The 13189-nt window shown below is 38.3% G+C and overlaps 1 protein-coding gene across 4 annotated transcripts in view; it reads left to right on the top strand.

The window, feature by feature from the left end:
• The window catches only part of kaznb (kazrin, periplakin interacting protein b), a 645457-nt gene that overhangs the window by 88522 nt on the left and 543746 nt on the right, over nt 1-13189 (top strand). Inside the window, exon 1 of one of the 4 annotated variants that reach the window (XM_028807800.2) lies at nt 6841-6953. The exons of the other annotated variants lie outside the window; for them this stretch is intronic. The gene's annotated coding sequence lies outside the window, so the exon portion shown is untranslated. Of the gene's footprint in view, nt 1-6840; nt 6954-13189 lie in introns of those variants that run through there. 4 annotated transcript variants of the gene reach the window in all.

The raw sequence follows: 13189 nt of genomic DNA, 5'->3' as shown, positions 1-13189 counted from the left end.
GACATAACAGAAGGCAATAGTGGTGAGTGTTGTACAACAGCAAAGAATGGGAAAAAAGTCCATTAAACAAAGAAAAAGATCTCATGTTACTTGTGTCTTATAAGCCACATGTACATTGTCCAATTGTTTGCTCAAAACATGCGAGATGAATGCATTTTTTGCTAAAGTATTGTTAAATAGTTACTTCTGGAATTATCAGCACAAACTTAAACGGAAACCTAAAGACTTGCACTCTTTAAATTTTGATGTGAAGACACACCTTGCCCCATCATTTATTGGTCTTGTCTTCAGTTCAAAAAGTCCTTCCCATGAGTCTTTGGGTTTGTATGCACTGATACGTCCGCAAATATCTATTTAACAATATTTTGCTAAAAAAGCTCACATTTTGCAAGTTTTGAGTGAGCAACTAGATAACAAACATGGATTATACAAAACAAGTAATGTGAGATTTTTTTTGTTTTTTCCATGGATGTTTTTCACATCGTTTGCCTTTGCACAGAACTGGTCACTATTAACTTCTTTTATGTCAAACACTTTTTTTCTCCATTTTGCATGAAAAATTGATATTACATTTTTTCTCAACAAACACTACAAAGCACATGGGGTGAGTAACATATAAAAATTTAATTTTAAGGTGGAGTATTTCTTTAAGGTAGTTTATACAGTTTTGAAAAGCCAATTATTGACTGGGATTAAATCCTGGCCTGGTCCCTGTCTCTTTGAAGTTTGTACATCCTCCCTGTGTGTGTGTGTGTGTGTGTGTGTGTGTGTGTGTGTGTGTGTTTTCCTTGGATATTTCAGCTTTAGTCTTTGGTGAATAGTGACTATAACAGTGTGCCTTGTGATGGAGTAGCACCACATGTAAGGCTGATTCCTGTGGTGTGTCTGATTCTAACGGTGTAGACTCTGCCCATAACAATCCTGAAATTAAATGGAGCAGTAGGCTGCCTTTTTCAAACACTTTAAAATGTGCTACTCGTTTTGGGGCTCATCAAACTGGCACGGACCATTTAAGTCTGTTAACCAAGTAGTGGGCGATGTACAAAAGAGTTCATCAATGCACTCACTGTACTTCCTGCTAAAAGTTGCTTAACTCCTCTTTAAGTAATCAATGGTCCCATAGATCTGTTTTCACCTATCATACTATGCTGTAACTGATGTTCATCTCTCCGGCGTTATATAAGGAACTGGTGTGCAAACATTTTCTTTCTTAATGTATGTAACTCAATTACTTCATCTCCATACTTGGAAGTGTAATATGTCAGTGGTCTGTCTTTATCCTTAATAAAGGAGCCTTTTCATATTTGTGCTTGCAATGATTATGTGAATGAAGATGGACTGATGTCAGTAGGGCCTTCATTTGAAATATTCCACAAGGCCAGTTTAAACCTCTGTCTTGGCAACAGAAGCTCAATTTTTGACCTTTTGTGAGCTAATCTGTGTATACTGACTGGAAAAGCAACTTTTTTTCTGGTTTTACCACATCTTTATGTCCCTTAGCCTTCAGCCACACAAATTCATATTAAGAAGTAAATTATCATCCAGAGCTGACCGCTAATCAACAGCAACTGGCTCATAGGGGAAGATGCAGAATATTTCTACTGTGGGTATGCTCAGTAGTATTGATTGGTGCAATTTGCTAAAGCGATTTTCACAGTGAATTTGCTGGGTTCTACAGTGATCTTGTTTGCCAATTTTTTCCCTAAAAGATTGCTGTGCGGCCAGCTTAGACAAAGTTTTGTTTCCAGTGCCCCATGATGCTTTGTGAAGTCAGTGTGACATCACAGAGCTATAGCAGCTTTGTTGGATGGGGATGTCGCAACAGAAATTTCATGCATGTGTACTGTAAGTGCATTCCACCTCACACTTTATAGCACTGCCTGACTGCTTCATGCACATGTTAATAATTTATGGCATATGCATGAAAGCATGATGTCACTAGCTGATTTGCACTCCACATGTGTTTCAAAGAAATAAAATTGCTTTTGAGGGGTACATTAGCTGACCAAATGAAAATATTATGAAAATACTTTGTTGTTCTGCTTAGACTGATTTTACCTTGTGTCTTCACCACTAGGTTAGATGGGTTATGCTCCTCACTATGTATGTGACAGAGTCAGTCTCCTGAGTAAATAACTCTAATCCCTTGCATCCTGGGCTCTGTGGGTGTTAGCTAGTCATAGTGATAGGAGCTCAGGAGATGTAGAGACAGATTAAGGAATCAAAGTGTTATGGGTTTGGAGTATACGGTAGTTATCTGAGAAAGGCACAGTGGTGATGTGGTTAGCACAGTTCAGGACATTTATTTGGCTGTAATAATCAGTCCAGCATAGTTGCTAGATGTATCCCTAGCCCTCAGTTACACTTAAAATACTATTGCACAATTATAATATGCTCAAAATTTGTTAAATTCCTCCTTCCTCATTGACTCCAATGCATTTTTCTGTGTAAAAAGAAACCTTTAATATATAGCAGCCTTCCTAGCTGAGCGCTAACAAATCATCAAAACCTAAACTTGGGTTGTGTTTTTTAGTGTAGCAAGAGTCCTTTTAAAATCAGAAACAGATTGGTATTTCATAAATCTGTTATCATCTGTTCATGTCTATTTTATGGAACCTGTTAAGTATCTACATAAATAAAGGTTCTTTGGAGACTTTAAATGGATGGTTCTTATGAGAAACAAAAATGGCTCCCCTATGGCATTGCTCTGAAGAACTGCTTTGTCAGCTTTCTTTTAAAGAGTGTATAGTATATGCTTTCAGTCAAAGGTCACCCATGTTGCACATATTTGAGAGGTTTTATGGTTTTTTTTTACAATTTTTTTCAAAATTGCACACAGTATTAGATGGATAGGGTGGAAAAAAATGTTACCTCTAACCAGGTCTTTTTTTACTAAGATGTAGTTTTCTGTTGAAAATTATATTTACCTGTCCATTGTCTTATTGTTTGTTTGTGTTAACCCAGACCTCTGTGCTTTTTATAGTATCTGCATTATATATTTCTATTATTTGGTGCTTAACACTGGTGGTATTAGATTTTAGCCTGTATTACTACTGTTCTTCACTTCACATGCTTCAGTTCCTGCTGTGCCTTCTTTGAATATTTATCAAGAGCTTTAACAGGGGGAAATTTACTCCTTTAATAAAATGTATTAAGAAAATATACAGTATAAACAATGTACATTTTACCTATAAAACTCTTAAATAATTCAAAGTGTATACTGCAGCTTTTTAGCCTCCATGTGAAAATAAAGAAGGTTTGAATGTTTCTATTTTCTTAATTTAAGTTAATATCCTTCATATTCAATGGTATATACCGTGGGCTTCCTTTTGGTACTTACATGTTTATTTAAAAATCACACTCCAGAATCACAATTTACAAAATGTCAACTGACAATGAAAATCTTTTTTTCTAATGTTGCTTTTTCAATCAAACCAACATGGTGTGTCACAGCACTTGGACTCAAAGTCAATTCCATGCTAAGTGCAGTTCAGGTGGATTCTGAATTCTCTTCCTGCGTTTCTGTAGTTTTGATCCTTTATCCCTGTCCCTCACCATGCACTGCCCAGTTCCCCTTACCTCAATAGCCATGAAAAGTTTTGAAAGGCTTGTGCTGTCATACATCAACAGCATTATTCCTGCCTCTCTGGGGCCCTCTGAAATTTGCTTACCAACCAAAAAGATCTATGGATGATGCTGTAGCACAGACTCTGTCCTCTGCTGTTCATCATATGGATAGTTGAAACATTTACAGTGCATCCGGAAAGTATTCACAGCACATCACTTTTTCCACATTTTGTTATGTTACAGCCTTATTCCAAAATGGATTAAATTCATTTTTTCCTCAGAATTCTACACACAACACCCCATAATGACAACGTGAAAAAAGTTTACTTGAGGTTTTTGCAAATTTATTAAAAATAAAAAAAATTGACAAAGCACATGTACATAAGTATTCACAGTCTTTGCCATGATGCTCAAAATTGAGCTCAGGTGCATCCTGTTTCCCCTGATCATCCTTGAGATGTCTCTGCAGCTTAATTGGAGTCCACCTGTGGTAAATTCAGTTGATTGGACATGATTTGGAAAGGCACACACCTGCCTATATAAGGTCCCACAGTTGACAGTTCATGTCAGAGCACAAACCAAGCATGAAGTCAAAGGAATTGTCTGTAGACCTCCGAGAAAGGATTGTCTCGAGGCACAAATCTGGGGAAGGTTACAGAGAAATTTCTGCTGCTTTGAAGGTCCCAATGAGCACAGAGGCCTCCATCATCCATAAATGGAAGAAGTTTGAAACCACCAGGACTCTTCCTAGAGCTGGCCGGCCATCTAAACTGAGCGATCGGGAGAGAAGGGCCTTAGTCAGGAAGGTGACCAAGAACCCGTTGGTCACTCTGTCAGAGCTCCAGAGGTCCTTTGTGGAGAGAGGAGAACCTTCTAGAAGGACAACCATCTCTGCAGCAATCCACCAATCGGGCCTGTATGGCAGAGTGGCCAGACGGAAGTCACTCCTTAGTAAAAGGCACATGGCAGCCTGCCTGGAGTTTGCCAAAAGCCACCTGAAGGACTCTCAGACCATGAGAAAGAAAATTCTCTGGTCTGATGAGACAAAGATTAAACTATTTGGTGTGAATGCCAGGTGTCACGTTTGGAGGAAACCAGACACCGCTCATCACCAGGCCAATACCATCCCTACAGTGAAGCATGGTGGTGGCAGCATCATGCTGTGGGGATGTTTTTCAGTGGCAGGGACTGGGAGACTAGTCAGGATAAAGGGAAAGATGACTGCAGCAATGTACAGAGACACCCTGGATGAAAACCTGCTCCAGAGCGCTCTTGACCTCAGACTGGGGCGACAGTTCATCTTTCAGCAGGACAACGACCCTAAGCACACAGCCAAGATATCAAAAGAGTGGCTTCAGGACAACTCTGTGAATGTCCTTGAGTGGCCCAGCCAGAGCCCAGACTTGAATCCGATTGAACATCTCTGGAGAGATCTTAAAATGGCTGTGCACCGACGCTTCCCATCCAACCTGATGGAGCTTGAGAGGTGCTGCAAAGAGGAATGGGCGAAACTGGCCAAGGATAGGTGTGCCAGGCTTGTGGCATCATATTCAAAAAGACTTGAGGCTGTAATTGCTGCCAAAGGTGCATCAACAAAGTATTGAACAAAGGCTGTGAATACTTATGTACATGTGATTTCTCAGTTTTTTTATTTTTAATAAATTTGCAAAAACCTCAAGTAAACTTTTTTCACTTTGTCATTATGGGGTGTTGTGTGTAGAATTCTGAGAAAAAAAATGAATTTAATCCATTTTGGAATAAGGCTGTAACATAACAAAATGTGGAAAAAGTGATGCACTGTGAACACTTTCCGGATGCACTGTATGTTAGGGTGCTATTTATTGGCTACATCTCAGCCTTTAATCGCATCATCCCTGCCAAACTGGTTGTAAAACTCCCATACTGGATACTGTTACTGGATACTGGACTTTTTAACAAGTAGAGTTCAAGTTGTTAGGATTGGCAACAAAAGATCTTCACCACTGATGCTGAACACTGGAGCCCCAGAATGCTGTGGTCTGAGCCCAAAGCTGTATTCATTATTCACTTATGACTGTACAGCCAGATATGACACTAATCATATAATTATATTTGCTGACATCACCACAGTCATCTGGCTAATTAAGAACAACAAACATACCATTACATTAACAGTCTGGCTGACTGGTGTCACATCAACAAAATCACCCTGAACCTACACAAAGCTAAAGATGGTGAACCGCTCACCAGTTTGCATTGATGGGGCAGTGGTGGAGTGAATGGGTAGTTTCAAATTTCTCCTTCTACACATCTCAGAGAAACTAAATCGGTCACAAAACACCACTGCCATCATGAAAAAATCACACCAGCAGCTTCATTTGCTCAGATGCTCAAGTATGTGTGCTGTGCAGAAACAAGTACTGATTAGCTTCTACCACAGCACTATTGAAAGGGTACTAAAAGGAAGCATCACAGTCTGGTATGGAATCACAACAGTCCAGGCAAAAAGATCACTACAAAGAGTGGTGAGGCATGCACAGCGTAATGTTAGCTTTTTTATTCCAACAATAGAATCTATATACACGAAACACTGCAGAAGCAGGACTGATGCAATTCTGTGCCACCCTACTCGCTCTGAGCACAGTCTGTTTTCCAAACTGAGGTCAGGCCATAGGTTTGCTAGTATCAAAACTTGTCTCTCTCAGTTTAAGAACAGTTTTCACAGCTCTGCAGTCTGTCTTCTCAATAATGTGACTCACAGTTACAATAGGTAAACTGTACATTAAACATTTACTAAATACCCATCAGCATATTATCAAGGCATGTGAGTGTTCTGTAATGTATCTGTATTGTATATACAGTAACTTGTTTTGTTGTGTACTGTATATGGGAGACCTGCATTATGTTCCATGTACATGACTGGACAGATCGAGTAAGATTTCCTTTTGTGCATTTGTACAAAAAGCAAGTAAAAAAATCTTGAACTCACACGTACAGTTAAAATGATGAATGACAGCTGTCAGTGAAGGTCATCCGATTCTTGGAAGAGCAACCTACACAGATTGCACATGAGCCTGGTCCGGATTGTAAGCGGGGATGGATACGTGAAAAGGTAAGCGTCTTCATAACAGCCAGTTAGGTGTCATTAGATGCATCTTTCAGATCCTCGCGTGTCACCGCCGGGTGCACACCTGTCTCGCGCGTTACCGCTGTCCGTCGTGCGCGGCTCGATTCGGTTTTCAACGCGGTCTCTCGAGGTTGCGCGCTCACGCCACTAGGGCGCAGCTGTCGTGGGAAAGCGTGAGCGTCGGTTTTTACCCACCCCTCCTTCTTGTTCGCAAGAAACAAAAGACAGACGACGGCACTACGCTCTGAGTTTTGAAACTTCCAGTGCAGCTGAATATGAGGTAGGCGCATGTTATTCATGTTTGCAGGACTGTTTCCGCTACGTGAGGCTCCAGCCAGCCTCGTAGTTAGCGGGACGCCGGTTCTTCTTAATTTGTCCCCCACACGCCAGACTGTTAGAAACTTTGCAACTTTGTGGACCCGGGTGGGCTGCTGGAGCTTTACTTTCGGTGGTGCCCATCTCCACGGTTACGAACTTCTGCGTCTTTTTTTTTTCTCCTGAGAGTGTGGGGGCATCCTTCTCGCTCGCTTGCCCGCCCGCCCGCTTGTTCGCTCTCGTGCCTCGGCTTTCACGGAGATGACCGCTTCGTCTGTTCACATTTCCACTTCTTGTCCAAGGCGGTGGCGGCTGCGGTGGAGAAATTTTGAAGGCATTGATTTCGCCTTTCCGGCTGAAGCAGAGTATCTATAAACGTTACACAATCGAGCAGGCATAAAATGCACCGCTGAGCTGCGACAACCGGCGACATGGTGGTCATTGAGACGAGGCGTCAGTTTTTGCCAGTAGTGGTGGGATTAGTTTAACATAAAAGCCCAAACTAGAAAACAAACAAAGGGGATCCCTTGCTTGAACGAAATATAATTGGAGAAAGTATGTTTTTAATACCGAACAAATTGTATTGGCATTTCAAGTTTGGTATCATGGTAATTAATAATTGCAGAATTGTACACATCAGGTTTTAAGTTGTAGGTTGCTATGGTCGCTGTCATCACTTTCCTGACATTCCAACAGGCTGATGATGATCTTTCCGTATACTGTAGTAACAACAATAAACTGAATGCTCTGGTCTCTTTGTAACAACAGAATAAGGTCAGATAGGTAAGTATGATTATGAATAAAAAGTAAAAAATGAGTATCTGACTGTGAAATTGGTTGCAACAAATCTGTAGCGACAGGGTGGTCTTAAAGCCAGAATATCAATTCTCAGTTGCTGAGATGTAGTCTCTTGACTATAGAGCTGTTATGTTCCAATTAATTTTATTTTATTTGTTCTAACAAGTGTCATATGTAGTAGGGTAAGCAACAGTTAAAGATATTAGTTCAGGTAACTCATTTTTAAGTCAATCTGTCAGAGATGTTATTGGCAGTGTATAGTAATAGCAATACAGCATAAAGGATAAGTTTAGTATTTGTCACGTCAGTTATTTCTTAATGATAATGATACATAAAAATTTGCCACATTAAATTGTGTTCTAAAAAAAATTGAAAATACTAAGTGAAAAATTGAAATTGAAAATACCTTATCTGTTCTTGCAGTTTACATTGGGGCTGAAGGGCACCAAGGTCCTAAAATAAAAAAAATGGTTAAAACTCACCAAGCACGTCCTTTTCTCAAGGCAAGAATTTTATCAGATAAATCTTGACATAACACAAATATTGTCAAATAGTGTATCCACATGGCTTTAGAAAGGAAAAAATAAGTAAACAATTTGTGAGATTTGGCCATTTTAACAGAAAAGTGACTCTGCATTTTATCTCGGCAACTGTCTCTCCCTCAGCAGTACTGTGTAAAAGGCAAGAAATGGGACCCAGTCCAGAAATAACTGACACACATGCACCCATGCATAATCATGTTCATGCTGACTTGGAGCCTCAGTTTCAGATTATCTTTATGGCTTTGTATATGTGTTAAGAGAACACTACACTAAGTCTGGGAAAATGTGCAAACTCCACACAGACAATGACCAGGCACACAAGTCAAACACATGACATTAGATCTGTGAAGCCACACCAGTAACAATTGTTCTACCTTGCTGCCCTACATAAGAGCTACTCATTTATACAGTATGAGCTTTGCTAGTAAATAATATTTGCATTGTTAATATTCTACTACTATACATTTCTGCTAGCTTCACTTGCATCTGCAGTGAAATAACTCACTATAAATATGTTTGGAACTGCAGTTGACTTTAATAATGGGTGGCCAGGAACTCATTTTCTTTTCCTCTTAGGCTGCATGTAGTCGTATGCAGTGCAAGGCCTTCCATTCGAGTGTTCACATTCTACCTACCAGCTATAAGCCATAACTTTACCGTATTAAGATCACTGCAAAGAGGTTGATGGAAACTATTAGCACTTTTAAGTTTTTGTTTACATCGTGGATATGCACATTTTTCAAACTATTTCTTGAAAGACACATTTTCTCTAAACAGCTTCAAATGTGTCTTTTGTTTCCTGCTGATCACCTTTCTAGTTTAAGTCTAAACTCCACAGATAACCGTGGCCATGAGCAGTTAAGCAAGCAGTAAATATATTCTGAGCTTAAGAAAAATAGTTCTAATATCTGCCGTAAAATAATTATTTCTAACTTCCTTTCATTATCATAAGCATGGCTCATAAACATGAAAGGTATGTTCTGCTTTAATTGAAATCTTTCAAAGTGGATGTGTTTGGTACTTTTTAAGTCTTTTTCATTCACCTATGGACCCTAGTATCCTTAAGCCCCGTTTGTGCTGCAAGAGCAGACAAGATATTTTTTTAAATTAATAAAAAAAAACTTCACTTTAGAACACAATTTTATATGGCAAATTAATAAATACCAAACTTATCATTTAATAAAAACTAAACTGATAAATAAGATGGTGAATTAAAGTAACTGTGATTCTCTGGCATCATTGTTTACATGTCCCTGGTTTTCTGGCATGCTGTTGAAATAGATGGAATTAAGCACAACTCATTCTGTTTTTCCTCTCTCTCATGGGCTAATTATGCTTCTAGACTGTGGTGGGGAAAACTGGAGCAGGGTGAAGGGTCTGATGTGCAGGATGCTTTTGGCCCAGTAAAATAAATGATCTTCTTTTTATTTCACTATATTTAAGCAAAATACACAAATAGTTGTTTTCTGGGACACCAGGTATGTCTTCAGTAGTCGGTCTCCAATTCCAGGCATGCTTTTGCTTGTCAGCTTGTAGTGTTAGTCCAGAACACTATCATTGTGGCCTGGTCTTTTTTTAGTGAGTACCTGCTGAAGTAGAAATACAGCTGTGACATGTTGTATATCTGTGTTGAACAGACTTTTTTTAATGCTAGTTTCATTAGCTTGAATCGGTGAATATAGTTTAAGGGCAAGCTGACAGAGTTAAAGTGGTGCTAGAAAATTTTTTAACCCTTTAGAATTTTTTGTTATGGCATAAATACCTGTATGACCTAAAACTTGATCAGAATTTTACATAAGTCCTAAAACTAGATAAAGATAACCCAATTAAAACAAATAACAAAAAATATTATAGGGAAATGGTCCACTGTTGCATATTTGTGTGTGAAAAAAAGTATGTAAATCTTTGCTTTCAGTAATTGGAGTGACCCCCTTGTGCAGCAATAACTTTAACTTAATGTCTTTGGTAACTGTTGAGCTGCCCTTGGCTGTCAGTTTGGGGGAATTTTTGTTTATTCCTTCTTGTAGAACTGCTTCAACTCAGGGATATCGGTGAGCTTCCTGAACTGCTTGCTTCAAGTCCTTCCACAATATTCCTTAAAGGGTATGGTCAGGACTTTGACTTAGCCGTTCCAAAACTTGAAAATTCTTCTGCTTTAACCATTTTTTGGTAGAATGACTTGTGTGTTTAGGATCACTGTCTTGGTGCATGACCCATTTTCTTTTGATCTCCTATTCATGGATGGATACCTTGGTATTTTCCTTTAGAGTTTGCTGGTATAATTCAACATTCATAGTTTCATCAATGTCGGCAGGCCCTCCTGGTCCAGAGGCGGCAAAACAGGACCCAAAGCATGATACTGCCAACACCATGTTTCACAAATGGGATAAGGTGCTTATGCTGGAATGCAATGTTTGCTTTTTGCAAAAAATACTGCTTCTCGTTCAAGCCAAAGAGTTCTAATTTGGACTCATCCACCCACATAACATTCTTCCAATAGCCTTCTGGCTTATCCATGTGGTTTTTAGCAAACATTAGACAGACAGCAGTGTTCTTCTTGGAGAGTTGTGGCTTTCCCCTTGCAACTCTGGCATGTATATCTTTGTTGTTCAGTGTTCACCAAAATGGTGGACTCACGAAGAATAACATTAGCCAAAGAAAGAGAGGCCTTTAGTTACTTAGATATTACGCTGGGGTTCTTTGTGACCTCCTGGAATATTACACACCTTGCTCTTGGAGTGATCTTTTTTGGTTGGCAAAGATCTCTCCTGGGGAGGGTAGCAGTGATACTGAATTTCTTCCATTTGTATATGGCCTGCCTAACAGCAGACTGATGCAGTCCAAACTCTTTAGAAATGGTTTTGTAACCTTTTCCAGCCTGGTGTGCATCAACAACTTTTTTTTTTTTAATGATGTCTTTAGAAAATGTCTTTAATTGCGGCATGATACGCTTTCGCAAACCTGTTTGGTGAAGATAGTATAGACCCAGATTGATGTTCTTCAAATACGGCAGGGCCTCCGCACTCATATGTGATTGTCACTCCATTGATTGGAACACCTGCCTCACATTTCCCAAGTGAACTGATAATCCTAGAGGTTAACATACTTTTTCAAACACAAAGTTGTAACGTTGGATTATTTTCTTCAATAATTAAACAAACATTTTATGTAATTTTTTAAAAAACTGTGTTCTCTTTATGTAAATCTGATCATGTTTAATATTTATGCAGAAATAGAGAAATTTGTAAAGGGGTCACAAACTTTAAAGTACCAATGTATCTATAGAATTCACTGTATGTGTAAAGACTTTAATGGTGCATTAGGTTGAACTAGAATTTTGGACACTGCAGAATTGTAGGCATTGGTTCTGGTCTTTCTTCTTGGTAGATTTTTTTTTTTAATCTTGTTTTTTGTCATCCTTATATTTTGCAGCTGTGTATTATTTCTAAGCTGATGACATATTGTAGAAAGCATCTTTGCAGTTAGTCAAAAACTGTCTAAGCTCTATATACACATGGTAGTTATGATACATATATTTTGAGTAATGTTATTACTTCATTATATTTATTGTTTTAAATGGTGTTATCCATTAGAATGCTTGGGGTACATTTTAGAGCCTAGCGAGGTATCTGTTCAACGTATTTTGAATGTGGCTATGATAAATGAACAGAATTTTCATCCAAAAATGTAATTTAATAAATTTCATAATAATAATACATTTTATTTATATAGCTCCTTTCCCATGCTCAAGGCACTTCAGAGTTTAAGAAAGAATGGAAGGGTATACAGTATATAGCATTGTATTAAACCAGATAAATAAATAAAAAAGAGTAAGATAGTAAATTCAGAGAAAAAAAGCCTAACAGACAACATAATTCATAGTTTCATCACAGTGATCCCAGCTTTATTGGCATGGTACCAAAAGTTTGTATTGCAAAATCATAAACCATATTATAACATTTGCAGTAAACAGAGAAAGATACATAGAAACAAGCAACAAGATTCCACCCATCTGGCTTTAATGTTCTAGAGACAACAATGTCCCTAGAATTTGTGAATGTTCCTTTTGGAGTGTTGGGCTTTTGTCCCCTGTCTGTGACTCTGTCTCAGATAATGCACATAATGGATCATTTACTAGGAAGCTCAGTGGATGACATTATTTTTTTAGGAATATTGTTCAGTTGTTCTGAATTATTACATTAGATAATTCTAGATTTCATTTGAATTTCCAGGTTTGTTTCTCCCTTATTTTCTGTTTGTTTTGTGAGAGAGAGAGATGGGAGAAAGGGTTTCTCTTCCTTCATGTTTCTAGGCTGATTTGTTTCTTTTGGATTTTTTTCCTCTCTTTCAGTTGATGTGGAGTTTGGTTACTTTATTTTGCCTGAATTTCGGTGTGTTTTGAGACATTCTTTTAATAATAGGACTGGAGGTCTGTCTCGTGTAGCCTGGCCCAGTGACTCTCAGCACTTTTCTGCATGTGGTAAAGAAGATTGTTGAGGTACAGATTAATGGATTTGTAAATCCGTTTGGTATAATTAAAAAGTGTACATAATTTGATTTAATTTTTAATAGATATAAATATATATAATTAACCCCCATACATGGCTCTCATATAAGCAAACTATAGTTTCGGTAATGTGTTAAACCTTATTCAGTTGGAAATTAATTTTTTTCTGGAAAACACTACTTTCTTTGTCTTTTATCTTTAAATAAATGGCAAATTAAAATTACTTTGTGCAAGTTTTTAAATCAAGACAAGCATCAATTTGTTAAATCATTATATGTACTTAAAAAAACCATTGGGTGGCAGCATTGGCAGAGTTTAATTCCTTTTCTAAATGTCCTTGTCCTCTACTCTGAG

The sequence above is a fragment of the Erpetoichthys calabaricus genome, chromosome 8 (assembly GCF_900747795.2).
Source record: "Erpetoichthys calabaricus chromosome 8, fErpCal1.3, whole genome shotgun sequence".
Classification (NCBI taxonomy): Eukaryota; Metazoa; Chordata; class Cladistia; order Polypteriformes; family Polypteridae; genus Erpetoichthys; species Erpetoichthys calabaricus.
This window is presented reverse-complemented; position numbering and strand designations above follow the sequence as displayed.